The sequence below is a fragment of the Odocoileus virginianus genome, chromosome 20, assembly GCF_023699985.2.
Source record: "Odocoileus virginianus isolate 20LAN1187 ecotype Illinois chromosome 20, Ovbor_1.2, whole genome shotgun sequence".
NCBI classification, from domain to species: Eukaryota; Metazoa; Chordata; class Mammalia; order Artiodactyla; family Cervidae; genus Odocoileus; species Odocoileus virginianus.
The window spans coordinates 51,253,037-51,280,566 of record NC_069693.1 but is presented as its reverse complement, the minus strand read 5'-3'; the positions used below and the strand labels follow the sequence as shown (position 1 = coordinate 51,280,566).

General features: G+C 44.3%; 2 protein-coding genes and 1 non-coding gene across 8 annotated transcripts in view; 2 read left to right on the top strand and 1 right to left on the bottom strand.

The window, feature by feature from the left end:
• The window catches only part of HSD17B2 (hydroxysteroid 17-beta dehydrogenase 2), an 84,998-nt gene that overhangs the window by 6,717 nt on the left and 50,751 nt on the right, over positions 1 to 27,530 (top strand). The gene's annotated exons all lie outside the window — the stretch shown is intronic.
• The window catches only part of SDR42E1 (short chain dehydrogenase/reductase family 42E, member 1), a 125,414-nt gene that overhangs the window by 54,574 nt on the left and 43,310 nt on the right, over positions 1 to 27,530 (bottom strand). For 4 of the 6 annotated variants that reach the window (XM_070451483.1, XM_070451485.1, XM_070451482.1 and 1 more), the window contains one exon: positions 26,828 to 26,915. The gene's annotated coding sequence lies outside the window, so the exon portion shown is untranslated. Of the gene's footprint in view, positions 1 to 19,846; positions 25,756 to 26,827; positions 26,916 to 27,530 lie in introns of those variants that run through there. The other 2 variants (XR_011482286.1, XR_011482287.1) reach the window with 2 other exon arrangements.
• LOC139030078 (U6 spliceosomal RNA) lies at positions 7,410 to 7,511 on the top strand. Its single transcript, XR_011482397.1, has one exon. It is a non-coding gene; the product is annotated as a U6 spliceosomal RNA (small nuclear RNA).

Below are 27,530 nucleotides of genomic sequence, written 5' to 3'. Positions count from 1 at the left end.
TGTCAGCTCTATAGTGGGGTTAATGGTGACCTCTTCCAAGAGGAGTTATGCCACCCCCACACCCAGAGCCCCTGTCCCTGCAGCAAACCACTGCTGACCGCAACCTCCACAGGAGATGCTCAAACACAGCTCTGTCTCAGTCTCTGTGGAGTCCCTGGGTCCTGTGCACAGGTTTGTCTGAGCCCTCTGAGTGTCTCTGGTGAGAACGGGGTTTGATTCTAAATGCAAATTCACCCCTCCTACCATCTTGTTGGGGCTTCTCCTTTGCCACTGGACGTGGGATATCTCTCCCAGCTGCTCCAGCGCCTACTGTTTTACTGGAGTTTCTCTGACCTTGGACATGGGGTATCTCCACACGGCTGCTCCAGCTAAGCTCAGGTGCCGCTCCTCACCTTGGACGTGGGGTATCTGCACACGGCTGCTCCAGCACAGCATGGCTGCCACTTGCATTTAGGATTTCTAAATGCACTTTCTGCCATTAGAGTGGTATCATCCTCATAAATGAAGCTGTTGATGTCTGTCCCACCGATGTTGATTCCAGCTTGTAACTCATCTAGCCCGGCATTTCTCCTGATGTGCTCAGCATATAGATTAAACAAACAGGGTGACAACAGGCAGCCCTGTCACATTCCTTTCTCAGTCTTGAACCAATCAGTTGTTCCATACAGGGTTCTAACTGTTGCTTCTTGACCCACATACATGTTTCTCAGGAGACAGGTAAGATGGTCTGGTATTCCCATCTCTTTAAGAGTTTTCCACAGTTTATTATCATCCACACAGTTGAAGGCTTTGGCATAGTCAATGAAACAGAGATAGATGTTTTTCTGAAATTCCCTAGCTTTCTCTATCATCCAGCGAATGTTGGCAATTTGATCTCTGGTTCCTTTTCTTTTCCTAAACCCAGCTTGGACATCTCGAAGTTCTTGGTTCGCATAATGCTGAAGCATAGTATGCAAGAATTTAAGCATGACCTTATTTTACGGGGGATGAATGCAATTGTCCGATGGTTAGAACATTGTTTAAGCACTACCCTTCTTGGGAATTGGGATGAGAATTGACCTTTTCCAGTCCTATGGCTACTGCTGGGTCTTCCAGACATATTGACTGCAACACCTTGATGGCATCATCCTTTAGGGTTTTGAATAGTTTCACTGGAATTCTGTCACATCCACTAGCTTTATTAACAGCAGTGCTTCCTAAGTCCCACTTGACTTCACTCTCCAGAATATCTGGCTGTGGGTGACTGACTGCTCTATCATAGTAATCCAGTTCATAAGTCATTAAACAATAAGTTATCATGACTTATATTGTCAGTACACATTTTAGGGTTGGGGTGTACATAGAGAAATGTGGCAGTATACCTCAAAACCGTAAATGTTATTCTTTTACTTGATAATTCAAGATTTGGACACGTCTCTTAAAGAAATAATCTGAAACGTGAGAAAAAGGGTAGATGCAAACCAAACTGGTACATTTACAAAGTTATTTACAATTGTGAAATATCAAAAGCAATCGAAATGGTCACAACATTGTAAAATTAGAAAGAAAGCAACAATCGAAGTGGTCACAACATTGTAAAATTAGAAAGAAAGCAACAAATGAAGAAAAAAAAATGGTGACAAATGATGGTATAGTCTCCGGATGTAAAGTGAGAATTTGAAAAATTCATATAAAATGACCTGACAACTGTGCTATAACATGGAAACTGAACTAAGGGAAAGCACCCAGGGGATCCTGGTGTTTGGCTAAGATTATATCCGTGTCACATGAACATGAAAAGCACTAGAAGGAAATAGTCCGTGAATGGTTGGATCAGAGTACTTAGATTTGTTTTTCCCTCAGAACTTGTCTAATGTAGTTATATTAGTTTTATAACTGTGGACTTTAAAAATATTCATAATCTAAAAGTTGAGAATTATGTTTTACTTGGTGGAAATTTTTAGGGCCTCAAGCCAAGCCTCTCAAGCTGTTACTTGAGACAGCATCTCAAGAAACCCTGAGAAAATCGCTCGGAGGAGGCAAGGAGAGGAGACCGGTTACACAGAACTTTTTGAAACAAAGGGCAGGTAGTCTGACCATCAGAAGGCTGTTGTTGATTAAAGAAGATCAAATATCCTAAGTTAAGGAATTTGGGGCTTTTCTCTGAATGGGAAGATTCAGGCTCACTAAAATCATTCCTTTCATACACGCCTTGGCGACCTGGGGCCAGCATCCTGTGTTTTCACATCCTGAGCTTCCTTTCCTCAGGGTTCAACTGCAGGGAGTGGCTGAAGTCTGATGGCTGCTAGGTGGGGGGTACTCTTCCTTCCTGAGTGCCCTTAGGGTTCCCACCTCACTTTGGAGGGTTGCAATCCCTGATGACTGTGGTATTAGCAGGAAATATTCCACTTCTCATAACAAAACCATTTAACAAAGAGGTCATATTGAAGGGATAAAGTCCACTGTAATGTCTACTTAATTATGGACCCAGGTGTAGGACAATTACAAGTTCAAAAAGCCTTTTTCCTTGAGTCCCCTATTTCACTTTGCTAAAATAAAGGGCTTTTGTCTCCGAGACATATAATTATAGCACATAGGGCATTCAAACCCATTTGTCTTCAAGGCCCCGAAGGCTTATGGCAGTCAGTCAATTTTTTTAAATGGCTGTGAGATTAGTGAAGAGCCCACCCACCCTGCAACAGCATGTCAAGCACTGTAGAGGCAAAAGAGGGTTGAAGTCTGACAAGCTTGGGTTGGAACCTTGCATGCACCTTGCCTCAGGGTAGGATCTCTAGGGGCAGGGATAGAGGTGAGGATTTGTGTGAAAGGAATTCATTGGAACGGTTTATAGGTTAAGGGTGAGAGGTCCTGGAGTAGGTAAGATGAACAGGGAAGGGGAGGAGGCCAAGCCCCAATTCAGCAACAAGGGAAGTGAGTTTGGCTCCTGTGTTAGCTCATAGCCCGGGGCAGATCAGGAGGCCTGGGTGTCACAGGGGAGAGCTGTCCTCATTGCAGGCCAGGGGGTACCCTCATACCTGTCAATAATTAGTTAAGGGCTGTCACCCCCACCCCCTTTGGCAAGAGGAGGAGAGGCTTAAACTCCAGCTGGCTCTCTCTGCTGTGTGTATGCTTAGTTGCTCAGTCCTGTCTGCGACCCCTTGGACTGTAGCCTGCCAGGCTCCTCTGTCCATGGGGATTCTCCAGGCAAGAATACTGGTATAGGTTGCCATGCCCTCCTCCAGAGGATCTTCCCAGCTCAGGGACTGAACCCAGGTCTCCTGCATTGCAGGCGGATTCTTTACCATCTGAGCCACCAGGGAAGCCCTCTGGCTTTCCATGGCCACTGCCTAAAAGGACCCCAGCATTCTGGGCAGCCGGTGGACCAGATCACAGGTTCTGCTTGCTGGGAGTGAAGTGTGCTGTGGATGAGAGCCCCTCCAGATGGTCAAGGCGCATATACACTACCGTGTGCAAAACAGAGAGCTGGGGGAAGCTGCCGTGTAGCACGGGGGGCTCAGCTCAGTGCTTCGTGATGACCTAGAGGAGTGGGAAGGGGCTTCCCGCGGGGGCCCAGATGCTGAAGGCTCTGCCTGTAATGCGGGAGACCCAGGTTTGATCCCTGGGTTGGGAAGACCCCTGGAGGAAGGAAATAGAGGGGTGGGATTGGGGTGAGGTGGGAGAGAGGCCAGAGAGGGAGGGGATAAACGTGTGTGCTTGTCTGCTAAGTGCTTCAGTCTTGTCCGACTCTTTGTGACCCCATGGACTATAGGCCACGCCCTTCTCCAAGGGATCTTCCCCATCCAGGGACTGAACCCGCGTCACCTGCGCTGGCAGGAGTGTTCTTTACCATTAGCACCACCTGGGAAGCCCCAGATATATGTATGCATATAGATCCCCTGGAGGAGGGAATGGCAACCCACTCCAGTGTTCTTGCCTGGAGAATCCCGTGGACAGAGGAGCCTGGCGGGCTACAGTCCATGAGGTCACAAAGAGTGGTACATGACCGAAGTGACTTAGCACACATCCATAGTTAATTTACATCATTGTACAGCAGAAATTAACACAATACTGTAAAACAAATTATACTCCAATTAAAACAATTTTTAAAATGGTCAAGGATCTGGGGCAGCCTGATATCTGCTAGATACCTCTTACTAGCAGTGTGATCTTTCAAAGTACCTGGTTTTAGGCTTTAAACTGGTTTCTCCTCTGTAAACTGGAAATGATCACACACACACACACACAACACACACACACACTCACAGTTATAGATGGAGTTAGTGGATGAGAAAGAGGAGGGGGAGGGAGGGAGAGAGGTGATTTTGTCTGTTGACGTGGTAATGGGTGAGGTTAGGTAGGATAAAAAGAGAACCAAAAGGAAAAACAATGGCTGACAAAGAAATGGAGGGTGCCCCCAGAAGGATTCCCAGAGTAGCATGAAGACCAGTGTTGGGTGTGGGAGGGAGCTCATTAGGATCTGAAAAAGTTACTTTCTACAAGGAAAATAAGGTCTTCCAGGCAACTGGTTAATCAGCCATGATTAACAGCCAGCACACATTAAAACTTATTCAGTTGGATATTTTTTTTGAATTGCATAATTTTTAATGGAATTTTCAAAACTAGGTACAATGGAAGAGAGATCAGGGAAGGGAAGAAGAATATGTTTGATGTGGAAGTCTTTATCGTACGCCCCAGAGTCCTAGGTGGATGGTCACCCCTTTCTAGGACTTACTAAACAGTCCAATTTGTGTTCTAAAATGGAATACTGTTGGCATCAGCTTGGGATTTAGGTTCCTTTGAATTTTTTTTCTGGCGGTGGTGGTGAGGGGGTAGAGGGGCGTGTAACACGTGGCTTGTGGGGGACCTTACTTCCCTGTCCAGGGATTGAACCTGCACTCTCAGCAGTGAAAGTCAGGAATCCAAATCACTGGAGCACCAGGGAATTCTTTGGGCTCCTTTAAACTTAACATTAGACTGCTGAAGTGGATAAGCTTTGACAGTGGGTGGTGGTCGTTTAGTTGCTACTTCCGACTCTTGAGACCTCATGGGCCGTAGCCCACCAGGTTCTTCTGCCCGTGGGATTTCCCAGGCAAGAGTAACATGGAAACTTACATTACCATGTGTAAAACAGATAGCCCACAGTAATTTGCTGTATGTCTCAGGAAACTCAAACAGGGACTCTGTATCAACCTAGAGGGTTAGGATGGGGAGGGAGATGGGAGGGAGGTTCAAAAGATGGGGGGGATATATGTATACCTATGGCTGATTCATGTTGAGGTTTGCCAGAAACAACGAAATTCTGTAAAGCACTTACCCTTCAATTAAAAAACAAGAATACTGGAGTGAGTTGCCATTTCCTTTTCTAGGGGGACAGTGGACTAGGGACTAAAGGAAATAACATCTCTGCACTCAGAGCTCTACATACTTTTTATATTTGATTCCCACAACCTTAATAACTAACATCTTATGAATGAGGAAAGGATGTGTCCAAAGTCCTTGGAATACTAAGCAACATCAGTTCAGTTCAGTCACACAGTCGTGTCCAACTCTTTGTGACCCCATGGACTGCAGCACACCAGGCCTCCCTGTCCATCACCAATTCTTGGAGCTTACTCAAACTCATGTGCATTGAGTCGGTGATGCCATTCAACCATCTCATCCTCTGTCATCACCTTCTCCTCCCACCTCCAATCTTTCCCAGCACCAGGGTCTTCTCAGATGAGTCAGTTCTTCATATCAGGTGGCCAAAGTATTAGAGTTTCAGCTTCAGCATCAGTCCTTCCAATGAATATTCAGGACTTATTTCCTTTAGGATGGGCTGGTTGGATTTCCTTGCAGTCCAAGGGACTCTGAAGAGTCTTCTCCAACACTATAGTTCAAAAGCATCAATTCTTTGGCACTCAGCTTTCTTTATAGTCCAACTCTCACATCCATACATGACTACTGGAAAAACCATAGCTTTGATTAGATGGATCTTTGTTTGCAAAGTAATATCTCTGATTTTTAATATGCTGTCTAGGTTGGTCATAACTTTTCTTCTAAGGACCAAGCGTCTTATGAGGCTAAACCCAGCTCAGACCCATCTGCCACCCAAAGCCTTGCTCTTAACAGCTGTCATTATCAGTGCCATAGCTACAGTTGCCAGTCGGCTATAAATGTTTCCAGAATATAAAATGTGTCCATTCATTGGCAAGTAAGTGTTGAACATCTTTTATGGGCACAAGACCCTGCTTGACACAGAACTTGGTAATTGACTGGATGCAGAATATGCTCATGAGAGAAGATAAAATGAAAGGTACCACAGATGGGGATGAGGATGCTTTAAAAGGGTGATAATGGAGAGATGCCATATGGTGAATCTAACTTCAGGTTTGAGTTTGAGGACAGTGAGGGTACCGTTGGAAATACAGACCTAGATCTTGATTAGGTTTGGAGAAGGAGGATGGAGAAAGAGAAACACAAGTAACATATCATGGTTAATGCTTCTAGGGAAGAGGTCATTGGTGTATATTGTAAGGAATCAATACAGTCTTCGGTGAATGTATAATTTAGTCAGTCTATCAGATTGTTTTTAATGAACACGTATCCTCTTTGATCATTCATTTTAAGCTTAAGCTTAGCCCTCTACAGAGAGGCATAAAAAAGGTATTGCTAACTTGGGTAATTTTGTAAAATCTGAATGGGGACTTTATTAGGCATTCTAGATGGCAAGTTGAGGTTGGCGGATATACTCATGGAATGAAGTTCCCCCAAATGTGTTGTAAGCTGTTTGATGGCAGAGACCAGATCTCTTTTATGACCAAGTTCCTTCTCTGTCTCTGAGCACGTTAGACCCATCTCAGTGTTCATGAGTGAGAGAGCCATTAGTGAATGAACCAAGTGGGTGAAATGTCCTCACCTTGTCGTGGTCATTGGTTGGACACAATGGGTTTGTCCCCATAGGCTCCCTTGCTTAAGGACTTATCTCTGCTGGTTCTTTTTCCTGAGGTCACCCGTGTAGAAAGGTCAGAGTGACTTGGCCAAGCTGCGGAGGGCCCATTGCTCTGTAGAGACGCCATTCTCGGCTTTCTCTGGACAGGGCTTTGTGATGACTTGGTTCGAGGCGTGCGCCTCGTCACCCGGGACGCAGCACGAACAGAACACCCTCTGGTCATACCCCAGCTGCTGAAGCTGCTCTCCCAAGTGTCACTGGTACCCTCCTCGTCCCCCGAGCATGGCTCCCACGCCAGCACTGCTGACTGTGTTTTCCTTCTTGACACGGCCTCCTTTGCATTCGAGAACACTATATGTCCACACTTCTCCCCCACTGCTCTGTCCTCTGATTCCTACCTGTCCTTCTTCTTACCCCTCCCACTTAGGTGACCTTTGTCCTTAGCCCTCTTCAGAAAGATTCCTGGTCCAAACAAGTTCATCTCAAAAAAGTCGTTGAAGTGCTCGCTTCAGCAGCACATATACTAAAATTTGAATGGCACAGATTAGCTTGGCCCTGGGGCAAGGATGACACACAAATACATGAAGTGTTCCATATTTTTCATGTTGTGGTATGGCAGAAACTAGTACAACAATGTAAAGCAATTAGACTCTTATTAAATTTTTTTTTAAAGATTGATCTAAGATTATCCTTGCTTACTGCCTTGTGGACATAGCTGCCTTGTCCATTTGCTTTTTGGTCTGAACCTTGATTATCCCATGCATTTTGGTGTCCCTATTTATGCTCCTAATGATGAACCCTTTCCAGATGCTGGTCCTTTGCATCATCGCCTACCCTCCAGTGCTGGACCCTCAGAACTGGTGATTAGATGAGATCATAGGATGTCAATAAGTATGCACTAGGACACGGTGTGGACAGAGGTTCTGAATCAAGGCCAGGGACATCAGGTTAAGGAGTAGATGGCTCAGATAGTTCTGCTGCACTGAACAAAATGGAGAAAAACAGACATCTGGTGGTAACACAAGTCAGTGAATCCAGGTGCCAAACAGGATAAGACAGGGCTAGGTAAGCAGGGAGCAGGAGGGAGTCTAGGGCAGACATGGAGTGGAATGGAGGAACATGTCTGGCTTGGGTGATCCAGGGACGTCTGCATCTATCCTACCCACCATTGTCACAAAGGGGCATCTCCTCTTTAACATAGAATTTACCACACCCAGCATGTGCTCCCTGGCCCCCACTTCCACTCCCTTGCCCACTGGTATGCCTTATGAGTTCCTCTGTGCTCAGATTTTCCATCTCCCATGGATTTCAGGCCATAAACAGGACACTGAAAAGATACATGTCCGCTGAAAAACAATTCTAAAATTCAAAAATAGAAGCTATTAGGGACCTGTGTGGAATGCTCTTTGTGTGCAGAGGACTCAAGGCCCAGGGACTGCACTGGATGGATCTTAACTTGAAACAGTCAGTGCCCAACATGGTCTTAGGTTGAGTGAAACCCCAATGTCATCTTTATGGGTCAAAGGCTTTGATAGGGCAACTGAAACACTGGGAAGGGATCTGGGTTTCATTGAATCCTGATTTGAAAAAATAATTTTATCTATTTGTATTTTTGGCTGTGCTGGACCTTCGTTGCCCATGGGCTATTATCTAGCTGCAGCAAGCAGGGGTTACTCTTGTTGCGGTGCGTGGGGTGCTCACTCTAGTGGCTTCTCTTGTTACAGACCCGGACTCCAGGGCGCATGGGCTTCACTAGTTGCAGCACGTGGGTTTCAGTAGTTGTGGCTCCCGGACTCTAGAGCACAGGCTCAGTAGTTGCAGCGTACGGACTTAGTTAAGCCACAGCATGTGGGATCTTCCTGCCAGGGATTGAACCTATGTCTCCTGTGTTTCCAGGCAGATTCTTTGCCACTGAGCCACCAGGGAAGCCCTGAATCCTATTTTTTTATAAACACTCAAATTTACTGAGGTCCTTAGCCTAGAAAGTCAAACCCAACCTGGGCTTCATTAAAAAGAAGCATAGAAACAAAACCAAAACTCTGTCCCTCTTTTGAAACAACACAGGTGCATCTAAGTGCAGGTCTGGCCACTGTCATTCAGGGTGGATAGTATCATGTAGTGGTTAAGACCGCACACTTAGGACAATGACTGATGCATTTACTAACTCCTGCCTTGCCGCTTATTAGTTTTTTGACCTAGGGCAAATTAATATACCTGCCAGAACCTCAGTTTCTTTATCTGTTTAATGGAGATAATCATATACTGATCTCACTGGGACTGCTGCCAGGATGAAATGAGATAATACACATAAAGGGACATCTGTAGGTGGTAACTATATGTCTATCCAATGCCAGTCATTGCAAATATAATTTTTATAATGAGCCAAATTATGCCTCCTTGGAACATTAATCAGTGCACTTAGTTCTGCCGTTGGAAGTCACATAATCTGATTAAACCACTCTTTTGCATAGTAGCCCTTGAAAAATGTGAAGACTCTGTCATATCATAGCCAAATATGCTTTGAACTAAATCTTCTGATCCGTTTTACCTTTCCCTACCGTGGCCTGGTTTCAACTTTCACCATTCTATTAAGTTTCCTCTGGACCCTTGCCAATTTCTTCACATTCCTTTGAGATGTTGACTCAGATTTAACATCATGTGCCATCTTGGTATTAGCAATACAAACCAAACTGGAATTAATGAAATAAAATTAAATCAGCATACATGCAAAGTTCTTCCTTGGATGTTGTTGCTTTGTTTGGTGGGGTCAGTTCATAAGTCCCTTTCTAATATTCCCAGTTGAGTTCTGAACTCATAGAGATAGGCAAGTGGAAATTAAGATGTCAGTTTTATTCCTGATATAAGCCTTGAAGAAGGTATCTTAGTTGTGTAGTAATAATGGTGCATTGGAAAAGACCCTGATGCTGGGAAAAATTGAGGGAAGGAGAAGAAGGGGGCGACAGAGGATAAGATGGTTGGATGGCATTATTAACTCAATGGACATGAGTTTGAGCAAACTCCAGGAGATAGTGAAGGACAGGGAAGCCTAGAGTGCTGTAGTTCATGGGGTCACAAAGAGTCGGACAGACTTAGTGACTGAACAACAGCAAATGGTGCATCCAGTCAAGGCAGGGCTGAAAAGACTCAAGCCTTGCCCACAAGGTAGGATTTGGGTTGGACAGCTAGGCTATCATAGCCCATTAACACAGGTGTTTTGTAGGCTGGGAGATGCTGAGAAAGAGAGGAGAGCTTCCATGTGACACTCTGGCCTCTTGATTTTTCTCCTCTGCTTCTCTCAGTCCTGATCATTTGCTCTGAACTGTCCTTTTGGTTCTTCTGCTAGAGAGAGAAGAGATCTTTGCAGCCACTGAAACAGTCTCCAAAAATTCTTTCTGTCAAAATCACCAACCAGATGCTTTGTTCCACCTCCCAAGGGGCAGGAAGGAGTGGGAGACACAGCAGGGCTAGTGTCACACTAATAGATGTCCCTCTACACTGAAGGAAGCATGTGCAGTGAGGAAGAAGTGTTCCCCTCTTAATATTAGGCTCAGAAAACCAGCTCTCTGGATGGACAATGCTGTATCTAAAATGTGGCTTGTATGATAGAGATCCAGGGAGGTTTGACTACAAACTTAAACAGGGTCAATGGCGGGCTGTTTTCCCACAACCTATCCCCCACACCCATTCCATCACACACACATAAACATATATACACAGATGTACTCTTAAGATGCACAACATCTAAAAGAAGCTCTTAGACCACTCACTAGCTCTGGGCCCTTGAACAAGCTGCTTCACCTCTCTGAGGTTAATTATCTTTATGTAGAATGAGGGAACCATGATGATGTGTCTTCACAGTTCATGTTTGTGATTACCACTCGTCAACTGCCTCCTGAGCACACTTGATATATAATGGGGAGTGAAGACAGACAGGGTCTCTGCCCTCATGAAGCTTAGTTCCAGTGGAGAAGAACACAGTACAAACCAATAAAGAGCTAAGATAATCCCAGCCCAGCAAGGATTTGGTGGCATGAACAGTGACCCTTCCTTCACTGCTGAGGACCACTTTGTACTGGAGGCTATCTATGTGTTAGGAACTGTGACAGGCACTGTGATCAGTGTTCTCCTAATTTCATTTAATTTTCACAAATACCTTAAAAATAGTTTTTAAATATATGAAAAGCTTTAAATATATAAAAGTAGGGTGAATATATGCAACAAGCCCAATACCCATGTTCTAAAATCACCTGTAGTCCACGGAATTCTCCAGGCCAGAATACTGGAGGGGGTAGCCTTTCCCTTCTCCAGGGGATCTTTCCAACTCAGGGACTGAACTGAGGTCTCCCGCATTGCGGGCGGATTCTTTACCAGCTGACTTCCCTGGTGGCTCAGATGGTAAAGTGCCTGCCTACCATGCGGGAGACCCGGCTTCGATCCCTGGGTCAGGGAGATCCCCTGGAGAAGGAAATGGCAACCCACTCCAGTACTCCTGCCTGGAAAATCCCAGGGACGGAGGAGCCTGGTGGGCTGCAGTCCATGGGGTCGCAAAGAGTCGGACACGACTGAGCAACTTCACTTGAAAATCATAATTGAGACATTGATAGATAATGTCTATTATTAATCCTACTCAAAGATGTAGAAATTGAGGCTTTCAAGAGATTATACAATTAAGATCATACAATGTAAAAGAAGTAAGTGGCAGTGCTAGAATTTAAATGCAATATTCTCTCTCTTTGGCTTCCAAGGTGGCTCAGACAGTAAAGAATCTGCCCATAGTGAGGGAAACCCTGGATCGATCTCTGGATTGGAAAGATGCCCTGGAGAAGGGCATGGTAACCCACTCCAGTATTCTTACCTGGAGAATTTCATGGACAGAGGAGCCTGGTGGGCTACAGTCCACAGGGTCACAAAAGAGTCAGACATGACTGAACAACCAGTCGCGCGCAAGCGCGCGCACACACACAGTTATACTGAATAAACTTATAGTGTTGTGAGGGGACTGATAAGAAGGAAGATGTTACAAGGCAACATAACATGTGAGAATTCAGAGAAGTGAAAAGAAATAAGAGGAATAAGACCACTTAGGAGGCCAAGGCAGTGGCCAGGAGTTTGGAGAGCAAGCAGCTGATTGGAGGGGCACAATGATGGGAGACCCAGAGCACTTACCAGCTCTTTGGGTCTAGGTGGTAAAGAAGAGGAGAGACCCGCTACACATTAGACTTCTCCTACTATAACCCTCATCAAAGCTCTTTGCACTTTCTTTTGACCATCTGTCTTGCCAGATGGACTGCGAGTTCCATGAGGGCAGACAGTATGTAAAGCATGGTGCCCACAATAAGTTCAAGGAGTGACTTCATGAACAAAAATGAATGTAGACAATTCATCCTGAAGCTCCGAGAATGATTTTTCCTACTAAAAGAAACAACAGATTTTGAGAAGCCGAGGGAAAGAACTGACTTTGAAGAAAAGATAGAGCCTTTTCTTTGAGACACTTTCAATTTGAGGTGTCAAGGTTGTATTCAGGTAGAGTGTCCAGATGGATTGCAAAAGTGAGTTAAGCCAGTCTTCCACAAAGGTAGGTTAAATAAAGCTCTGAAAGCTAAAACAATGCCTGAGCAATGAGTGTAGATAGAGATTGGGACAAGGAACTGGGAACTTGGAGGAACAGTGGAGACTACCCAAATCTATAGGATAGGAGGCAAAAGGTAGGTCTGAAGGGTGCAGGGTACCAAGGAAGAAGAAAGTTCCAAGGAGGAGAGTTTTAAATAACATCAAACATGGAGGACAGATTGAATGGGATGACAGGATACCTCTGGATTCTATGCTTTAGGGAAACTGATGAGAATGATTTTGGTAAAGGGTATAAGAAGGTGCCCCAGTGTAAGGACAGTGAAGGAGATGGTTGGGCAACTCTAAAGTTTTGAGAACACTGATGGGAAAAGGAAGAAGCAAGATGGGAGATCAGGCCTAGGGAATAGTAAGATCAAACAAGGAAATTTGGGTGATGGGAAGATTTGGGGGAGTAGTTTTGGAGGCTCAAAAGGCAGGACATATTGACAGTTCAAAAAGGTTGTGGTAACTGATGAAATGGGGGGCTATTGCCCAGAGGATGAACAAGTAGTAGAAGCAGTCACTGTCTCAGCTTTCATTCAATTTACTATTTCAATTTACTCATGTAGTGAATCTTTAGTGGTTTGTGGTCCAATTATGCTTATAGGGTACTTACAAGAATACAATGATACAAGGCATGCCCAGTGTTCAGTACTGTACCTGCTGCCTAGTACAGAATCAGTGAATGCTACTGTAGGAAACTAGAGAAGACAGAAGACAAGTAATCAGAGAAAGCCTCATGTTGGAAGGACTACCAGCTATTTTTCTGGGCTTGAACAGGTAGCCTCCACATTGGACTCATCTCCCCATTCCTGCGAAGATAACTTGAATCTCTCTTGTTTATGTTTCTGTCATCACATTTATCTACCTTGATGAGTGTTTATTTAATGTCCTCTTCCTTCCAGAACAATATCTCTTGACTGGGAAAATTTTGCTTCCCAGGATAAGTTTTAGCAATGACTGAAGATATTTTGGGTAGTGACAACTTGAGGGGATGGGAACAAGCTACTGGCATCTAATAGGTAGGAGCCAGGGAAGCTGCTAAACATCATACAATGCACAGGATGGTCCAAACAACAAAGAATTCAGTTCAGTTCAGTGAACTGAGTCGTGTCTGATTTTTTGCGACCCCATGAATCGCAGCACGCCAGGCCTCCCTGTCCATCACCAACACCCAGATTTCACCAAAAACCATGTCCATCGAGTCAGTAATGCCATCCAACTATCTCTTCCTCTGTCGTCCCCTTCTCCTCCTGCCCTCAATCTTTCCCAGCATCAGGGTCTTTTCAAATGAGTCAGCTGTTTGCATCAGGGGCCAAAGTATTGGAGTTTCAGCTTCAACATCAGTCCTTCCAATGAATATTCAGGACTGATCTCCTTTAGTGTGGACTGGTTGGATCTCCTTGCAGTCCAAGGGACTCTCAAGAGTCTTCTCCAACATCACAGTTCAAAAGCATCAATTCTTTGGCTCTCAGCTTTCTTTATAGTCCAATTCTCATATCCATACATGACCACTGGAAAAACTATAACCTTGACTAGATGGACCTTTGTTGGCAAAGTGATGTCTCTGCTTTTTAGTATGCTGTCTAGGTTGGTCATAACTTTTCTTCCAAGGAGTAAGCGTCTTTTAATTTCATGGCTTCAGTCAGCATCTACAGTGATTTTGGTCCCAGAAAAATAGTCAGCCACTGTTTCCCCTGTTTCCCCATCTATTTGCCATGAAGTGATGGGACCAGATGCCATGATCTTAGTTTTCTGAATGTTGAGATTTAAGCTAACTTTTTCACTCTCCTCTTTCACTTTCATCAAGAGGCTCTTTAGTTCTTCTTTACTTTCTGCCCTAAGGGTGGTGTCATCTGCATATCTGAGGTTATTGATATTTCTCTTGGCAATATTGATTCCAGCTTGTGCTTCCTCCGGCCCAGCATTTCTCATGGTGTACTCTGCATATAAGTTAAATAAGCAGGGTGACAATATACAGCCTTGACATACTCCTTGCTGAGATTGAGACACCCTGTCCTGTCCTAAGGTGTGAGCTCCACATTGAAAGTGAGAGTGTTAGTTGCTCAGTCACGTTCAACTCTTTGCAACCCCATGGACTATATACAGCCTGCCAGGCTCTCCTGTCCACGGGATTCTCCAGGCAAGAATACTGGGCTGAGGGGCCATTTCCTTCTCCAGGGGATCTTCCCAACCCAGGAATCAAGCCTGGGTCTCTATCAGGGGCCCTATCAGGTGCTGTATCACTCTCATTGATCATGGTATCCCCAAGTGCCAGGTACAGAGCAAGTCAATGATGGGTGTCCAATAATAATAAAAGGGAATAAAAGGAAATGGATAAAGAAGATGGGAGATACACATACACACACACACACACACACACACGTATGATGGAATATTACTGAACCACAAAGAAAAATGAAATTTTGCCATCTGTGACAACACAGATGGACCTAAAGGGCATCATGAAGTGAAATAAGTCAGACAGAGAAAGACAGTGTATGATTTCACTTATATGTGGCATCTAAAATGCAAGACAAATAAATAAACATGATAAAACAGATATAGGATTATAGATACAGAGAACAAACAGGTGGTAGGCAAGGAGAGAAATAGATGAGGGAGATTAAGAGATACAAAGTTCCAGTCATGGGTACGAGATGTACCCGTGTGGGGAATGTTGTCAATAACTATGTCATGTCTTTGTATGTTGACATATTATAACCAGACTTATCATGATGATCATTTTGAAATGCATAGAAATACCAAATGGCTATGATGTATAGCAGGAAATAACACAGTCTTGTAGATCACTCATGCTTCAAAAATAAACAAACTCATAGAAAAAGAGGCCAAACTTGTGGTTACCAGAGATGAAGGTGGGGGAAGGGGGAAATGGATGAAGGCAGTCAAAAGGTAGGGGAAAAAAGGAAATAGAGGACTAAACTACAGCTTGAAGAATAGGCCCAGTCTCAATGTATTTTTCTCTGCTATGAGTACATGGTGGCAGAGGATGCTGGGAGTTGTTTGGAAAAAGGAGGTCGGAAAGAAGACTGTAAATATGCTATCCCCAACGGGATGGAAGAGATGAAGCAGCCCTCGGGCTTCAGCAGGAGACTGACACTACTGTAAACAAGAGACTCTCAGAACAAAGGGTCTGGAACTGAAGATAGCATGAGAACATCCCAGACATTGAGCCGTTCTTTGTTTTGACAGATGGAACTCAGCCAACCACCAAAGCAGCAGCGGAGGCAGGATTTTAAATAGACACCAAGCAGAGAGTTTTTTTGGTAACACACAGAGGTGAGGCTTCTCAGCCAGCTGTGGGCTGCCATGAACACAGAGAACGTCCCCTGCTTGGGGCAGATCCGCAAGCACAGTTGCAAGGCATCTTATGAGTAACTCCTCTTTCCAACACCTTACCTATCCAAGTCCACTGCGTGTCTCAGACTTGCCGTGTCTGAAGGCGAGCTCTTGATCTGGGACCCCTCCTACCTGGCCCTGGCTCAGTCTTCCCCATCTGGAGGTCCACACGACCCAGCACCCTGGAGACCAAAATCCCTGTTTCCTCTCCTCTTCCTCCCCAGATCCAGTTCACAGCCAGGGCTGTAGCTGTCACTGATACACCCATTTCTCTCCTGTACCTCCTCTGGGGTTAGTCAAGGCTGCCCTCGTCTTCCTGGGCAGTTCCCAGTCTCTGGGATTCTACTTTTCCCTCACTGCCACTCCTTCTCTGCAGAGGAGCCAGAATGCCCCTCTCCCGTTTAAGACCCTTTAAAGGATTTCCATGGCAAAGAATAAAAAGCCAAACTTCTGCCCAAGGCCAGGGGCCCTGTACAACCTGGTCCCTCTCACTCTGTAACTTTCTCCCCTATTCCTCAGCTTGAGACACAAAGCTTTTCCTGGCGTTGTAGCCTTTACACATGTTTTCCCTTTCATCTGGAATGCTTGGGGCAGGTGAATAGGGCTAGCATCTTCTTCATCTTAATGCTGTTGTTCAGTCGCTAATTTATGTCCGACTCCTTGTGCCTCTATGGACTGCAGCACGCCAGGGTCCTGTATCCTTTACCATCTCCAAGAATTTGCTCAAATGCATGTCTGTTAAGTTGGTGATGCTATCTAACCATCTCATCCTCCACTGCCCTCTTCTCCTTTTGCCTTCAATCTTTCCTATCGTCAGGGTCTTTTCCAGTGAGTTGGCTATTGCATCAGTTGGCCAAAGTATGGAGTTTCAGCATCAGTCCTTCCAGTGAATATTCAAGGTTGATTTCCTTTAGGGTTGACTGGTTTGATCTCCTTGCAGTCCAAGGGACTCTCAAGAGTCTTCTCCAGCACCACAGTTCAAAAGCATCAGTTCTTCGATGCTCAGCACTCTTCATGATCCTGTTCTCACCTCCGCATATGACTACTGGAAAAACCATAGCTTTGACTACTTTGTTGGCAAAGGTCACCTTCATATCTTTGTCTAAATCAGGGTTTCTCAGTCTTGAGCCATTAACACTCTGGGCCAGAAAATTCTTTGTTTTGGGGGCTGTCTTATGCATTTTAGGATGTTTAGAAGGATTTATGGCCTCTACTCAACCAGACGCTAATAGCACCCTACCAGCCGCCCCCGCCATTTCTTAACTGTGATCACCAAAATTGTCTCCAGACAATGTCCCATGGGGACAAAATCACTGACCAGTTGAAACACTAGTGTCTTAAATATTACCTTGTTGAGTGAGCATTCCCTACTGTTGGGACTTTAAGTCTCCAGCTGTTATTCTCGATCTCCTTATCTTACTTTGATATAGTACTTCTCTCATCTAGAAATTAAATACACATTTATTTATCTATTAAGTATCTGCACTCCCCGCTCCCCACTAGATTACCTTGACTATCTCACTCAGTTCTGCTTTACTCATATCTAACACAGCTGCTGGGACACAGTAGCTACTCAATAAACATGCATTGAAGAAGTGCATGCATGAATGTATGAATTCATGAATGTTTAAGTTCATGAAAAAGCCAGGACTGCTGGGCATGTGAATGGGAGATGACCTGGCATAGCAGAAAGAGCATGCATTTTGGAGTCAGCAAATTCTGGCCTCCCACCTCTGGGACACCACAAAGCCTTAATTTATCTACAATATCGGCAGACTGTCCTTGAGTGTTGGGTCAGCTCTCCCAGCTCTCCCAGCTCCCAGGCGTTCCTTCCTATGCCCTTGGCAGCTGGAGTAGGTGTCCATCAGAGCTCACCATCACCAAGGGCAACACTGGACCCTCAAGGCCTTATTTGGTGCCAAGCATATCAACAATGACCTGTGTGCAGTGTGACCACAAATCACATTGTGTCCACGTTTTAACAACAGTGCTGTGGCCAGTCTGCTGAGATGATTCCCACGGGGCTGGTCTTTGGGAGGAAAATGGCCAATGCCAAGTGCCCCCTTTGGTGGGTTGTGGGCCTGGGAAGGTGGTGCCCCTCTCTGCTGTGCGCTCACATTCAGGTGGGCTTCCCAGCTTCATGCAGAAATCTGGAAAGCTAGACCTGGGTCTTCCTGTTTCTCTACTCCTCCTTCTCCAGGCTTTGTGAATAATGAAGCTGATGATGATATTTTCCGACTATGTCTTAGACCCAGTGAACTGAATGTGGGCGGTAATGGCCTCCTCTTCCTCATTCACCAGAAAAGGGAAGGTCCATGTCTTCAAGATGGTTCTAGCAAGCAGTCTTTGTGAGTAGGGCTGTCAGTGAGTTTCTGTTAGCTCACAGCATGAGCCCCCTCAGGAGGCAGCCCTTTGAGGTCTCCTAGTGGCTTAAAAATCCCAACCAGGAGGCAAGCCCCAGGGGTTTGAATTTCCCTTGGACTGGCTCATTCCAGTCCCATCAGGCCAGCAAGTGGCAAAGCAGGGATCTGAATTTAGGACTTGTCTAGCTTCCTGTTTTCATGCTCAAAATCCACATCCCAGGGGGCAAACACCCTTTTCCCCAACCCCAGCAGAATTGGACTGTCTTGTGGTGCCATGTGGTGGGGAAGGGGTAGCCCCCTTGTGGTGTCCCGGAGATGCTTTGACAAGGGACCATATTCTGGGCGGCTTAAAACATCAGAATAGTTGCTATTTTTATTTTCATTGGAGTGTAGAGATTTACAAGACTGTGTTAGTTTCAGGTGTACCACAAAGTGATCAGTTGTATACAGACACATATACGCTTCTTAAAGATTCTTTTCTCATATAGGCTATCTCAGAATATTGAGTAGAGTTCCTTGTGCTATGCAGTAGATCCTTGTTGGTTATGTATCTTATATATGTGTGTGTGTGTGTGTGTGTGTGTGTGTGTGTGTGTGTGTGTCCATTGCAGGCTCCTGATTTATCCCTTCCCCTCCTTCCACTTTTAATTTGTTTTATGGCTCTGATGCCAGAACTCCACAATCAAGGTGTGAGTAGGGCCTCACTCCCTTTGAAGCCTCTAGAGAAGGAGGCCTCTTCCAGCATCCAGCGGCCTCAGGTGATACTTGGCTTGTGGCAGCATAACTCTAATCTCTGCCTCCATCTTCACATGACAGTCTTCTGTCTGTGTGTCCAAATTTTCCTTTTCTAATAAGGACACCAGTCATATTGGAATATGGGCCCTCCCTACTGTGTATGGATTCCCTGGTGGCTCAGAGGGTAAAGTGTCTACCTGCAATGCGGGAGACCTGGGTTCAATCCCTGTGTCAGGAAGTTCCCCTGGAGAAGGAAATGGCAACCCACTCTAATATTCTTGCCTGGGAAATCCCTTGGACAGAATACAGTCCATGGGGTCTCAAAGAGTCGGACATGACTGAGCAACTTCACTTTCTTCTTTCTTTTCTACTGTGTATGACCTCATCTTAACTAATTTCACCTGCAACAAGCCCGTTTCTAAATAAAGGTCACATTTTGAGGTCCTAGAGGTTGGAACTTTCACATATTTTGGGGGGGGGGGGGAATAATGCAACTCATAAGATTCCCTCAAACCAAAGTAAGGTCCTATCAGAGGAAGTGAGGATGGATGTTTGAGCAGATGTGCTAGCCACGGGCAAATCCACATGGACCCACCCTTCTCCACGCATCTTCCCCGCTTCTGCTTTCTATCCTGGAGACTGACCTCCGTCAGTGGAGAGCAAAGATCAGAGGTTGTAGGAAGGGAGAAGCATGAAATCAGCTTATTCCTCCTGATGCCCTTTCTGCAGGGTCACTGATGTTGTTTAGGTCTAACTTTTTGCAACCCCATAGACTATAGCCCGCCAGGCATCTCTGTCCACAGAATTCTCCAGGCAAGAATGTTGCAGAAACCAGTACTCGAGAAACCAAGCACCACACCCAGAGTTGCAGAACTCAGGTTTATTATGCCAGCGGGCCTGGAGGAGTTAACACTCTAAAATCTGAGCCCTGAACAAAGGGATTACAGAGTTTTAATACCTTGACAGGCATGATTAAGCAGGTTTGTAGGGGCTTGGCGATTGCAAACAGCAGGACAAAGGTAAGTGAGATAAGCTCCAGTTCCTTGTACTGTGAGTCCTCACTTTCTGAGAATACGTGACCTATGTGATCCAGACTTTGCAAGGAGCAAGCTGAGTTACAGAGGCAGAAGGAGCAGGAGGTTATATAAAATTTTAACTTTTCCTCTTCATTCTCCCCTCTTGATGCTTCACTGTAGAAAGCATCATCTCAGGATTTGGTAGGACATTCAGAGCTCCCCATCGTTTAGGGGGCTATATTGCACTACTACCATTTGTAACTTTATGGATTCAATCTGAGAGGTTATGAACTGGGTAATAGCATTGAGAATACAAGGGCCAAACAAGAATGCTGCAAAGAACATGAAAAGAGGACTGGTTAATGGGAGAAGACACGATGCCCAGCTCCAGATACTCTTCCAATTACCCCAGGAATTTGCTAGTTCCTCTCCCCTTTCCATGATTCATTGTCTTAGCTGTTGGGCCATGTCCCTGACTATTCCTGATTGGTTTACATAAAAGCAGCATTCTTTATTCAAAAACAGGCAGAGTCTTCCCTTTTTAACTGTCAGTAGGTCTGCTGCTGCTGCTAAGTCACTTCAGTCATGTCTGACTCTGTGCGACCCCATAGACAGCAGCCCACCAGGCTCTGCCATCCCTGGGATTCTCCAGGTAAGAACACTGGAGTGGGTTGCCATTTCCTTCTCTAATGCATGAAAGTGAAAAGTGAAAGTGAAGTCGCTCACTCATGTCCGACTCCTAGCCACCCCATGGACTGCAGCCTACCAGGCTCCTCCATCCATAGGATTTTCCAGGCAAGAGTACTGGAGTGGGTCTAGCCCTCTTTTATTCTGCAAAATCATCTCAGCCAGGGTTGACAATGAAAATCCATCGATATTTTGATAGCTGGATCCTCAAGCTTCCACTGTGCGTTGACCAGCCGGCTGTCAGAGTGTGGCTGGAGCAAGGTTGAAGAATCCTCAAGCTTCCACTGTGTGTTGTCTAGTCAGCTTCCAGCGTGACTAGAGCAGGGCTAAGCATCCTTCCTGGGTGAGGGCCTTTGTCTTTGGAACTGGACCTTGAGGAGGTTTTTGGGGTCCCAAACTGCTTTCCAGGTGTCCTCATCACAGGAAGCTGCTGCCTTCTTGACTCTGGTGTGGTGGATCCAAGGGATGTCACCTGTAACTTTAACAGCAGTACGGGTTGCCAGGATGAGCGTATGAAGTCCTGTCCAAACTGGCTGAAGTGGTTCATGTTTTCAGTCTTTAACCCATATCTCATCTCCTGGCTGATAGGGGTGAACCCAATTGTTCAAGGGAATGGGTGTTCTTTCTAAGGTTTCTCAGGCAATGTGGTGGAAGACTTTTCCCAGTGCCTGGAGGTGTTGGGACATCTCCAGGTCAGCTAGCTGTTGGTGGTCTCCCTTGAGCTTTTCTATCACTGGGGGTGGTCTCCCATATAAGATCCCAAAGGGAGAATAGCCTGAGGACCTTGGGGTGCATTTATGGAGGGAGGGGAGAGTCCACAGAATGATAAGGTAGCTTGTTCCAGCACTGTCTGGGTGTTGGCTGGGGGATATTCTTGTCATACTACTACTCGGAGAAGGAAACTTAACAAGAAAGTTAAAGATATTTGGCCCAAAGATTAGTAGAAGTAGCAAAGCTGCTGGGGGGCTAGCCAGGAGAACTAGGTCCAGATATTAGTTTGTGACATTAGTGTTTCTCTAGAGAATGAAGAGGAACTAAAAAGCCTCTTGATGAAAGTGAAAGAGGAGAGTGAAAAAGTTGGCTTAAATCTCAACATTCAGAAAACTAAGATCATGGCATCTGGTCCCATCCCCTCATGGAAATAGATGGGGAGACAGTGGAAACAGTGTCAGACTTTACTTTTTGGGGCTCCAAAGTCACTACAGATGGTGACTGCAGCCATGAAATTAAAAGACGCTTACTCCTTGGAAGGAAAGTTATGACCAACCTAGATAGCATTTTAAAAAGCAGAGATATTACTTTGCCAACAAAGGTCTGTCTGGTCAAAGCTATGGTTTTTCCAGTGGCCATGTATGGATGTGAGAGTTGGACTGTGAAGAAAGCTGAGTGCCAAAAAGTTGATGCTTTTGAACTGTGGTGTTGGAGAAGACTCTTGAGAGTCCCTTGGACTGCAAGGAGATCCAACCAGCCTATCCTAAAGGAGATCAGTCCTGGGTGTTCATTGGAAGGACTGATGCTGAAGCTGAAACTCCAAAACTCCAATACTTTGGCCACCTCACGTGAAGAGCTGACTCATTGGAAAGGACCCTGATGCTGGGAGGGATTGGGGGCAGGAGGAGAAGGGGACGACAGAGGATGAGATGTCTGGATGGCATCACTGACTCGATGGACATGGGTTTGAGTAAACTCTGGGAGTTGGTGATGGACAGGGAGGCCTGGAGTGCTGCGATTCATGGGGTCACAAAGAGTCGGACACGACTGAGCGACTGAACTGAACTGAACTGAAATGAGGTACAAGAAGATACAAGAATTTGGACTCATAAAAATCTTTACCTGAAAACATCTGACTATCTGAAGGCTTGTTTTTCTGGTTGTTTTTTTTTTTCCCAGAGCACAGAGTGCCTTATTTTTCGTTTCCACCCTGAACTCCTTTCAAGGGGTGTTGAAGGTCAGCATCTTTCAGTGGTCATGATTTAATCTTTGTAGAGGCATCTGGCAAGGGCCAACTTTCAGTCAGCAGGGCCTCTTCATAGCCACATACTTGATCATGTTCTGGGGGCATTTCATGGTCATTGTGTCTCTTGGGGCTAGGAAGGCTCATTCCCAGGTCTAACAAAGATTCCATTGACGGGCCACTCAATGTGTTGTCACTAGACCAGGCCTTGTAAGCAGCAAAAGTCTCTGGACCATACTGTCTTACTAGCCTCTTGGTCCAGGAAAATATTTTCTCTTATTGTTTCTTCCCATATCTAGAGTCACATTATTACAATTATTGATCTTGTATGGAATTGCCTATCAGCATTTTACCACAGGCTCAGTCACACATTCGGTAATGTAAGCCATAATCTTCTGAAACAAGCTACCTAGAAAATAATATAGTTAACAGTTATTAGTAAGGTCACCAGCAAGAATTTAAGTCAAGAACTTTCATTGGGCATAGCCCAGTATACCCCAGGTCATCTGACTCAGTTAAATGATTATAGCCAAGTGTTAATCTCCTGGTTGTACATCATGGAGCATATGACCTTTATCCAAAAATTGGTTACTGAGATAAGCTTTAAAAACAATCTTAGAGGGTCCTTTTTAATAACTTACTTAAACCTTTTAGCAATATAACATAACAAAAAACTATCTTGGAAATGAGTCTTAGTAGGCACAGGCCTTAATTAACAAAACTAGAACTTAATATTCAGTGAAACATAATTTTTTTCTTCTCAGAGAACTCATTGTGAGGGCATGTAGCCAGGGAAGGCTTTAACCCATCAAATAAAAGGAGGTCCGTCAGGGAGCTGGGAAAAGCCAAGTGGCCCTCTTGGATTTCCCATAGCCTTGGCTCTTTGATTTTCAGCTGTTGTTCATCCATTCTTAATTTCCTGATTTAGGAGCAGACTATTGCCATGTTTTAAGGATATCAGGATAGCAAAAGTCGTACTGTGAGGGGTTATTTTTTTTGTAGAAGCAGAATGAGCTTTGTCTACATGTACCATAATCTTAAATAATGTTTATTTACTTTACCAAAAAGTTTATTTACTTTAACAAAAAGATTTTAAAAACAAATATGAATCACTTAAAGACAAAGAAATTCATAATCTGTTATCAAAAACTGCATTCTAAGAAAACTTAATTCTCCAAACAGAGAGAAAACCAAATTTTAGTCTGGTACCAGCCTACTATTAATAACAAAATTTATTTATCTGTTTAATCTTAGAAAGTCTTTCCCATAAATTTTGTAGAACTAGCAGTATTCTTCTAAAGTCATGAGAGTAAAACCATAGAAGGCATGTTTAAAATCTGATTCTATTGCAATTAACAAAGAAACCTGATCATTGTTGTGATATGTAACACTTTAATATGATAACTGGTATTATAATTGACCATATTTTATCAGGGAATATCAGATCTACATGAATTTAATGTAATTTTAGGATATCCATATTAGTAACATCAACCATACAGTATAACCAGAAAAGATTTATCATCACTTCAACAGTACTTTTCATGTAATTTACCATGTCTAATGAACCCAGGAATCTTCATAGCTCTTTGGGATGTCTCAAGGGCCCTCAGAAGCAACCCAAGTTTAGCTACAAGTCAAATTATTTAGGAAGTTTTGTCAATAAATGTTGAAAGGGTTTATAACACTCAGTCAGGTAGGATCATATAAGTTACTGTGAAATAATAGTTATTCACTTAGCTGAAGTTAACAAAAGATTTCAAAGGTAAATATATAACAGATCAATTAAGAGGTAAAGAAACTTAAATCTATAATTAAAAGCAGTTCGACATCTGAAGAAAGCATGTCCTCTTAACAGAGAGAAAGGCCAAGTTTAAGGTTTTGCATCAATTTACTTTAAATTCATTTCAGTTCAGTTCAGTTCAGTTCAGTCGCTCAGTCATGTCCGACTCTTTGTGACTCCATGAATCCCAGCATGCCGGGCCTCCCTGTCCATCATCAACTCCCGGAGTCTACTCAAACCCATGTCCATCGAGTCGGTGATGCCATCCAGCCATCTCATCCTCTGTCGTCCCCTTCTCCTCCTGCCCCCAATCCCTCCCAGCATAAGGGTCTTGTCCAATGAATCAGCTCTTCACATGAGGTGGCCAAAGTATTGGAGTTTCGGAGTTTCAGCTTCAGCATCAGTCCTTCCAATGAACACTCGGGGCTGATCTCCTTTAGGATGGACTGGTTGGATCTCCTTGCAGTCCAAGGGACTCTCAAGAGTCTTCTCCAACATCACAGTCCAAAAGCATGAATTTTTCGGCGCTTGGCTTTCTTTACAGTCCAACTCTCACATCCATACATGACCACTGGAAAAACCATAGCCTTGACCAGACGGAACTTTGTTGGCAAAGTAATGTCTCTGCTTTTTAATATGCTATCTAGGTTGATCATAACTTTCCTTCCAAGGAGTAAGCGTCTTTTAATTTCATGGCTGCAGTCACCATCTGCAGTGATTTTGGAGCCCTGCAAAATAAAGTCTGACACTGCTTCCACTGTTTCCCCATCTGTTTGCCATGAAGTGATGGGACCGGATGCCATGGGCTGAGTTTTCCGAATGTTGAGCTTTAAACCAAATTTTTCACCCTCCTCTTTCACTTTCACCAAGAAGCTTTTTAGTTCCTCTTCACTTTCTGCCATAAGGGTGGTGTCATCTACATATCTGAGGTTATTGATATTTCTCCTGGCAATCTTGATTCCAGCTTATGCTTCCTCCAACCCAGCGTTTCTCATGATGTATTCTGCATATAAATTAAATAAGCAGGGTGACAATATACAGCCTTGACGTACTCCTTTCCCTATTTGGAACCAATCCATTGTTCCATGTCCAGTTCTAATTGTTGCTTCCTGACCTGCATATGTTTCTCAAGATGTGGGTCAGGTGGTCTGGTATTCCCATCTCTTTCAGAATTTTCCACAGTTTATTGTGATCCACACAGTCAAAGGCTTTGGCATAGTCAATAAAGTAGAAATAGATGTTTTTCTGGAAGTCTATTGCTTTTTTGATGATCCAGCGGATGTTGGCAATTTGATCTCTGATTCCGCTGCCTTTTCTAAAACCAGCTTGAACATCTGGAAGTTCACAGTTCACATATTGTTAAAGCCTGGCTTGGAGGATTTTGAGCACTACTTTACTAGTATGTGAGATGAGTGCAATTGTGAGGTAGTTTGAGCATTCTTTGGGATTGCCTTTCTTTGGGATTGGAATGAAAACTGACCTTTTCCAGTCCTATGGCCACTGCTGAGTTTTCCAAATTTGCTGGCATATTGAGTGCAGCACTTTTAACAGCATCATCTTTATTAAATTTATTTTAATCTTGACTAGTCAGTCCTAATCATGTACAAACTTTTTTTTCAGGGTCACTTTCCACAAATCTGCTAATCACTTTTTGTAACAGCAACCTGTCAATCAGACCTACTTTCTTTTCCCTTTATAAAATGTATTATTTTTTATATCTTCTTTATTAAAAACACACTTCCTACTTTCTTACTAGATTAGGAAACATTAATACTAGATAATTAATATTGAATATTTCCCAGTTTATGTGAATCTGAAATTTATTTAGATTAATTTTTTTTTGTATTCAGAATTGTTTGATTTGTAAGTGCTTGCTTTTCTTTAGGCCAATTAAATTAGAACTCATTTACAACTTTAACAATATTACCAGAAAAAAACAAAAGACATACCCTGAGACATACATAAATACAGACAGATAGACTGACAGATCATACAGCTTTCTGTTTGAGGTTTAAAATATCTCTTTGACTCCCCCTTTGTTTTCTTTGCTTGAAGTTCTAATTTGCCAAAGGCTGAGGTCTCAGGCAAAGTTGGTTGTGTATTTCAAGGACATGGAAAGGGTTAACTTCAATCTTTTTCCTGGGCAGGGCTTTTAACAAGCTAGTTGTTTTTAATTGTATATTCAAAAAGAGTTGGTTTTGCAGTTTCCAAAAAGAAAAATTTCTCTCACTCCATTCAATCAGCAATCATGCACTCACAATCATTCAGAGGTTATCACAAAGCCTCCCTTCTCCCAAGTCCCCAGGTTTCCTTAACTGTTGGCTGCCTTCCTGGGAGCCCCGAGGAGAGGCCAGTCTTCTACCTGTTGGGGTAGGACCTGGCTGGGGCCTGGCCCCGGGGCCTTACCTGATCCTATGGCCATTCCTGGTGAGCCGGTCCGTCCCTCCAATGAGTCCAGTCTGGGCTCGGCCGTCCAGAGAATCGGAACACGAGTCTGAAAGAGAACCCAGAATACTGTTAGATGACACACCTCCTCGTTTGTCTCAGGGTTCCTTTGCCGCAGCCTGGTTGAGCCACCAGTCTGGCTGCTCAACAGGCCAGCATGATTGGAATCTCACTGGGGCCTCCAGAAATGCTGCAGAAACCAGTACTCAAGAAACCAAGCACCATACGTGGAGAGTTGGAGAATTCAGGTTTTTTACACTGGCAGGCCCAGAGGAGTTAACACTCTAAGCTCTGAGCCCCGAACAAAGGGGTTACAGAGTTTTTATACACGGACAGGCATGATTAAGCAGGTTTGTGGGGATCTGGTGATTGCAAAGAGGAGGACAAGAGTGAGTGAAATAAGCTCCAGTTCCTAGTATTGTGAGTCCCCAATTTCTGAGACCACATGACCTATGTGATCCAGACTTTGCAAGTAGCAAGCTGAGTTACAGAGGCAGAAGGAGCAGGAGGTTATGTAAAATTTTAACTTTTCCTCTTCAAGAACACTGGAGTGGATTGACATTTCCTTCTCCAGGGGATCTTCCTGACCCAGGGATTGAACCTGTGCCTCCTGCATTCTTTACTGCTGAGCCACCAGAGAACTAGGGGTTGCCTAACTCCCTGA